General features: G+C 36.3%; 1 pseudogene; it reads left to right on the top strand.

Moving 5' to 3' along the window:
- The first annotated feature begins 910 nt into the window (after positions 1-910).
- On the top strand, positions 911-1,356 carry LOC100459893 (ATP synthase subunit g, mitochondrial-like; annotated as a pseudogene).
- The last annotated feature ends 6,709 nt before the right edge of the window (positions 1,357-8,065 follow it).

Genomic DNA, 8,065 nt, shown 5'->3' with positions numbered 1-8,065 from the left:
AATGGAAAGCATGTCCCCCACCCAAATACTAAATGACCCCTTTCCTCCCAAAGCTTTCCTATCTCCAGTCCAAACAACATAATATCGAGGTTGAGCGTCCCTAATCTGAAAATCCAAAATCCAAAATGCTCCAAAATCTAAAACTTGTTGAGGACTGACGTGATATAACAAGTGAAAAATTCCACTTCCACACTTGACTTCACATGATAGGTTGCAGTCAAAATGCAGTCAAAAGTTTGTTTCATGGACAAAATTATTTAAAATATCCCACAAAATTACCTTCAAGCTATGTGTATAAGGTGTATATGAAACATAAATGAATTTCATATTTAGACTTTGGGTCTCATTCCTAAAATATCTCACTACATACATGTAAATATTCTGAAATCCAAAATAATCCAAAATCTCAAACACTTTTGGTCCCAAGCATTTTGGATAATGTATTACATTATATATATGTGTGTGTATATATATATAATGTGTTTTATATATATTTTTATGTATAATTATATATGTATATATAAAGTTACATATATTTATACATATAATGTCATATTATATATAATATATAGTATATACATATATATTATATGTGTGTGTAATGTTTTCATTCCACAATAAAGCATATAGGTCTGGAAAGGATAACAAGTGTTGTCTATTGGCAGTTCTGTGTGAAAGAGTTTATCAGCTCCTGTTCAGCTGATGGCAGCTCACTGCAGAAGTTACTTACAGGTGGACTATCTCTATCCAAAATGCTTGGGACCAGTTTTTCAGATTTCGGATTTTCTCTAAACACAAAATTTCTTTATGTTTTAATTACATGAAACAAAGTTTTGACTGCCTTTTGACTGTGAGCCATCACATGAGGTCAAGTGTAGAATTTTCCACTTGTGGCGTTCAGGATGACAGACTTTCCATCCCAGAACCATGGCCCAATTTGTCCGTAACCTTGTGGAGAAGACCCTGGCGCTGGTGAATGCTGCTGTGACTTACTTACTCAAAGCCTCGATTGGCCACATTTTGGTACTACACCAAGTTTGAGCTGGTTCCTCCCACCCCTGCTGAGATCCCTAGAGCTATTCAGAGTCTGAAAAAAATAATAGTGCTCAGACTGGTAGCTTCAAACAACTCACAGTTAAGGAAGCTGTGCTGAATGGTTTGGTGGCCACTGAGGTGTTGATGTGGTTTTATGTCAGAGAGATCATAGGCAAACGTGGCATCATTGGCTATGATGTTTGAAGACCGGTCTTTAACACCTGATTATATTTGATTTATTATTTGAATGTTGTTGGAGCATGTGTGATCAGACTGCTATCTGAATAAAATAAGATTCATCAAAATTCAAAAAAAAAAAAATTTCCACTTGTGGCATCATGTCAGTAACCAAAAAGTTCTGGATTTTGGAGAATTTGGGATTTTGAATTTTTGGTGTAGGGATGTTCAAATGGATATACGCATATCCATTGTTATGGAATGAAAATATAACACACACTTGTGTATGTGTATATATATAACATTTTGTCCCTAAAGTGTTATTTCAATTTGTGGAAGTAAACTGGAAGAATAGATACCATCAGCATCTTTCCAGGGTCATTCCAAGAACCTTCCAATTGTAATAAATTACATAAAATAAAACAAAAAATAAAACCTCTTGCCATGTTGTCATGGAGACCTCCCCTAAATGTGTATGCCACAAAAGAAGCAGTGTCAGCAGCAAGGGGGAGGATCCCAGAGAAAATAGAAGAAGGGGATGCCTAAGCACCATACATCATGTTGCTTGTACAATACAAAAAGAAAAACAATTAAGCAGATTTTCCAAAGTAGAAAATAATTGGTTTTTATATAGAGTTGACAATTTATATAGAGTAATTTATATAGAGTTGACAACTTCAGAAAAAGATAGGGCTGATTTTCCAAGTCACCCTAATAGATTGTACCTTTTCTTATTTAATAGACATTTTTACTGAAGCTTAACATATATCAAGGACCCAAATCCTAAGTCAATGTATTTACATGAAATGACCACACTTGTGAAATGAGCACTGAGACGGAGAAACAGAATGCACTGTTCCAGCACCTCAAAAGACCCTTCATGCTCTTTTCCAGTAAGTAATGACCCTTCCAGATGTAACTGGTATAACCATCCTTCCTTCTAATACCATGGAATAGTTTTACTAATGTATTCCTAAGTAGAAACAACTCTGCCATTTTGTAATAGTTGTATTATTACCATCTGGTATTAAGTCAAAGACACAGTAATTAGAGACACTTGGTTTCCTTAAGGTATTCTTCAGGGCATGTGCTTTTCTGAAAGCCCATCATCTTGAATTATCAAGAACTGAAAGTGCCAGTTTTAAAAAGATGACTTTTTATCACAAAGTCCTAAACCAGAAGAGTAATGATGTTGAAAGAAGCCACTGTCAGATGAACAACAGCATTACTACTGCAGCATAAAATACAGCCTGGCTCCAGCCATAAATTCATAGTGAACTTCTTTTATGAGCAACACTTTATTATTTTATTATTATCAAGAAGAAATACAACTTTGCCTTTAACCACATTCAAATCTTCTGGGGGGAAAATATTAAATATATAAATGTGTGAGAAATGAACTTCAGCACTGTAATACATTATGAATATATTTGAGGCATAAAATCTATGATAAATGGATAGAACCAGTACTAGTACATTTCATACTTAAAGAGTGGCTGCTAATACGTCATTCTGGCTGAGCAATTTATAGATTGGGTAGCTATTTTCCTGGCTCTTCATCCCAACAATTCGTCAATTTTTATGTTTTTTAAAAGTTGGATGATAAGTTTATCGAACTTTGATTTTCCTACTACCAATTTTTTTTTCAGGGCAGAAACGGGGAGAAACAAACTGACTTATAAACCTTCACTATTCCTTGGTAGTTTTTTTCCTCAACCATAGACTCTGATAAATACAGTATGAGAAGAAGGGGAAGAGAAATGTTATTGCATGAATTTATTAAGCTATTGGGTAGATATAGTACTTTACTCATAGTTGGTCAACTAATAAGGCACATATAGTCCTGCTTCCTATGAACTTACAGTTCAAAATTAAATTATATCAATCATATTACATTATAAACACAGAGACAGTCACCTTTATATTTTCTGTAGGAATGGAAGAAAGCAACCATATGAAAAGTCCTGAATATTACAAAAGCTTTTATTATTGGATGTACTCTCACCTATATTCACATATGGCCCTGTCTGGTGCTCTGGTGATTAAGCCACAGCACTTCTAACAAAGTAATGAAACAACCTTGTAAAAGCCTAGCTCATAAAAATGGAGAAAGTAGTCAACACCTCTATTTGATTCTATCTCAACTTCTTCCTAATCCTATTTCAGGCTGATACTGTGTTTGTTGGAGAAATTTGAAATTTGTGAGCTTCACAAATTTCTCCAACTTGTGAAAAACAGTTTCCCTCTCTTTAAAAGCTTTCACTCAAATAAGGAAAACAAAAATTGTGTCTTCAAATTATTTATTTGATTTGGTACAGGAACAAGGTAAATAGATATGAATAAACAGACAGAAAAAGATGATCATAAGCATAATCAATGAGAATAGTTGCTAATTCTTAAAAAGATCTAGATGTCAACATTCTAATATATTGTACCTCAGAAAAAATAAGGAGAAAGGAAGGCTTTCTTTTTAATGTAAGCAAATAGCTTATCTTAAAGACTTGTGCAGAGAGGACTCACACATAGAGGGAACCAGTAGGGTGAAAATGGAGTTCCATAAGAGCGACAGTCCATGCTGAGGTAGCAGCAGAGCCTGATTGAGCTTGTACAGGCAGTTTTTTCCTTGATCTAGGCAAGGGTGAGTTCTGAGGGTACAAAGATACTGTTGAAAGCAGTAGTTTTCTGATATAGTTTGGATTTGTGTCCCCACCAAAACCTTATGTTAAACCATAATCCCCAGTGTTGGAGGTGGGGCCTGGTGGGAGGTGACTGGATCATGAGCGTGGATTTCTTTTTTTTTTTTTTTTTTTTACATTTACACAACATTTATGTTAGGACTGCATTTATTCATCAGTTGCAACCATAGATTGGTTGCTATAGGTACAAGGACTTGGCAAAAATTAATAAAAACATTGTATAAGAATAAATTGGATTTATAAAATTTACATTAAACAGTATTGTGTATTTTATCATAATTTTTAAATTGTGAGCTACACATCCTTTACATCAATAAAACAATATTATAGCTGTCATTTTTTTTTTGGGGTTGTATTTTATTTTTTTATTTTTTATTTTTTTAATCTTTTTTATTATTATTATTATTATTATTATTATTATACTTTAGGTTTTATGGTACATGTGCGCAATGTGCAGGTAAGTTACATATGTATACATGTGCCATGCTAGTGCGCTGCACCCACCAACTCGTCATCTAGCATTAGGTATATCTCTCAATGCTATCCCTCCCCCCTCCCCCCACCCCACAACAGTCCCCGAAGTGTGATGTTCCCCTTCCTGTGTCCATGTGTTCTCATTGTTCAATTCCCACCTATGAGTGAGAATATGCGGTGTTTGGTTTTTTGTTCTTGCGATAGTTTACTGAGAATGATGATTTCCAATTTCATCCATGTCCCTACAAAGGACATGAACTCATCATTTTTTATGGCTGCATAGTATTCCATGGTGTATATGTGCCACATTTTCTTAATCCAGTCTATCATTGTTGGACATTTGGGTTGGTTCCAAGTCTTTGCTATTGTGAATAATGCCGCAATAAACATACGTGTGCATGTGTCTTTATAGCAGCATGATTTATAGTCCTTTGGGTATATACCCAGTAATGAGATGGCTGGGTCAAATGGTATTTCTAGTTCTAGATCCCTGAGGAATCGCCACACTGACTTCCACAAGGGTTGAACTAGTTTACAATCCCACCAACAGTGTAAAAGTGTTCCTATTTCTCCACATCCTCTCCAGCACCTGTTGTTTCCTGACTTTTTAATGATTGCCATTCTAACTGGTGTGAGATGGTATCTCATTGTGGTTTTGATTTGCATTTCTCTGATGGCCAGTGATGGTGAGCATTTTTTCGTGTGTTTTTTGGCTGCATAAATGTCTTCTTTTGAGAAGTGTCTGTTCATGTCCTTCGCCCACTTTTTGATGGGGTTGTTTGTTTTTTTCTTGTAAATTTGTTTGAGTTCATTGTAGATTCTGGATATTAGCCCTTTGTCAGATGAGTAGGTTGCGAAAATGTTCTCCCATTTTGTAGGTTGCCTGTTCACTCTGATGGTAGTTTCTTTTGCTGTGCAGAAGCTCTTGAGTTTAATTAGATCCCATTTGTCAATTTTGGCTTTTGTTGCCATTGCTTTTGGTGTTTTAGACATGAAGTCCTTGCCCATGCCTATGTCCTGAATGGTAATGCCTAGGTTTTCTTCTAGGGTTTTTATGGTTTCAGGTCTAACATTTAAGTCTTTAATCCATCTTGAATTGATTTTTGTATAAGGTGTAAGGAAGGGATCCAGTTTCAGCTTTCTACATATGGCTAGCCAGTTTTCCCAGCACCATTTATTAAATAGGGAATCCTTTCCCCATTTCTTATTTTTGTCAGGTTTGTCAAAGATCAGATAGTTGTAGATATGTGGCATTATTTCTGACGGCTCTGTTCTGTTCCATTGATCTATATCTCTGTTTTGGTACCAGTACCATGCTGTTTTGGTTACTGTAGCCTTGTAGTATAGTTTGAAGTCAGGTAGTGTGATGCCTCCAGCTTTGTTCTTTTGGCTTAGGATTGACTTGGCGATGCGGGCTCTTTTTTGGTTCCATATGAACTTTAAAGTAGTTTTTTCCAATTCTGTGAAGAAAGTCATTGGTAGCTTGATGGGGATGGCATTGAATCTGTAAATTACCTTGGGAAGGATGGCCATTTTCATGATATTGATTCTTCCTACCCATGAGCATGGAATGTTCTTCCATTTGTTTGTATCCTCTTTTATTTCCTTGAGCAGTGGTTTGTAGTTCTCCTTGAAGAGGTCTTTCACATCCCTTGTAAGTTGGATTCCTAGGTATTTTATTCTCTTTGAAGCAATTGTGAATGGGAGTTCACTCATGAGTTGGCTCTCTGTCTGTCTGTTATTGATGTATAAGAATGCTTGTGATTTTTGCACATTGATTTTGTATCCTGAGACTTTGCTGAAGTTGCTTATCAGCTTAAGGAGATTTTGGGCTGAGACGATGGGGTTTTCTAGATATACTATCATGTCATCTGCAAACAGGGACAATTTGACTTCCTCTTTTCCTAATTGAATACCCTTGATTTCCTTCTCCTGCCTAATTGCCCTGGCCAGAACTTCCAACACTATGTTGAATAGAAGTGGTGAGAGAGGGCATCCCTGTCTTGTGCCAGTTTTCAAAGGGAATGCTTCCAGTTTTTGCCCATTCAGTATGATATTGGCTGTGGGTTTGTCATAAATAGCTCTTATTATGTTGAGATACGTCCCATCAATTCCTAATTTATTGAGAGTTTTTAGCATGAAGCATTGTTGAATTTTGTCAAAGGCATTTTCTGCATCTATTGAGATAATCATGTGGTTTTTGTCTTTGGTTCTGTTTATATGCTGGATTACATTTATTGATTTGCATATATTGAACCAGCCTTGCATCCCAGGGATGAAGCCCACTTGATCATGGTGGATAAGCTTTTTGATGTGCTGCTGGATTCTGTTTGCCAGTATTTTATTGAGGATTTTTGCATCAATGTTCATCAAGGATATTGGTCTAAAATTCTCTTTTTTTGTTGTGTCTCTGCCAGGCTTTGGTATCAGGGTGATGCTGGCCTCATAAAATGAGTTAGGGAGGATTCCCTCTTTTTCTATTGATTGGAATAGTTTCAGAAGGAATGGTACCAGCTCCTCCTTGTACCTCTGGTAGAATTCGGCTGTGAACCCATCTGGTCCTGGACTTTTTTTCGTTGGTAAGCTATTGATTATTGCCACAATTTCAGCTCCTGTTATTGGTCTATTCAGAGATTCAACTTCTTCCTGGTTTAGTCTTGGGAGGGTGTATGTGTTGAGGAATTTATCCATTTCTTCTAGATTTTCTAGTTTATTTGCATAGAGGTGTTTGTAATATTCTCTGATGGTAGTTTGTATTTCTGTGGGATCGGTGGTGATATCCCCTTTATCATTTTTTATTGCATCTATTTGTTTCTTCTCTCTTTTTTTCTTTATTAATCTTGCTAGCGGTCTATCAATTTTGTTGATCCTTTCAAAAAACCAGCTCCTGGATTCATTGATTTTTTGAAGGGTTTTTTGTGTCTCTATTTCCTTCAGTTCTGCTCTGATTTTAGTTATTTCTTGCCTTCTGCTAGCTTTTGAATGTGTTTGCTCTTGCTTTTCTAGTTCTTTTAATTGTGACGTTAGGGTGTCAATTTTGGATCTTTCCTGCTTTCTCTTGTGGGCATTTAGTGCTATAAATTTCCCTCTACACACTGCTTTGAATGCATCCCAGAGATTCTGGTATGTTGTGTCTTGGTTCTCATTGGTTTCAAAGAACATCTTTATTTCTGCCTTCATTTCATTATGTACCCAGTAGTCATTCAGGAGCAGGTTGTTCAGTTTCCACGTAGTTGAGCGGTTTTGAGTGAGATTCTTAATCCTGAGTTCTAGCTTGATTGCACTGTGATCTGAGAGACAGTTTGCTACAATTTCTGTTCTTTTACATTTATTGAGGAGAGCTTTACTTCCAAGTATATGGTCAATTTTGGAATAGGTGTGGTGTGGTGCTGAAAAAAATGTATATTCTGTTGATTTGGGGTGGAGAGTTCTGTAGATGTCTATTAGGTCCACTTGGTGCAGAGCTGAGTTCAATTCCTGGGTATCCTTGTTGACTTTCTGTCTCGGTGATCTGTCTAATGTTGACAGTGGGGTGTTAAAGTCTCCCATTATTAATGTGTGGGAGTCTAGGTCTCTTTGTAGGTCACTCAGGACTTGCTTTATGAATCTGGGTGCTCCTGTATTGGGTGCATATATATTTAGGATAGTTAGCTCTTCTTGTTGAATTAATCCCTTTACCATTA

This window comes from Pongo abelii, chromosome 5 (assembly GCF_028885655.2).
Source record: "Pongo abelii isolate AG06213 chromosome 5, NHGRI_mPonAbe1-v2.0_pri, whole genome shotgun sequence".
In the NCBI taxonomy this organism is placed as follows: domain Eukaryota; kingdom Metazoa; phylum Chordata; class Mammalia; order Primates; family Hominidae; genus Pongo; species Pongo abelii.
This window is presented reverse-complemented; position numbering and strand designations above follow the sequence as displayed.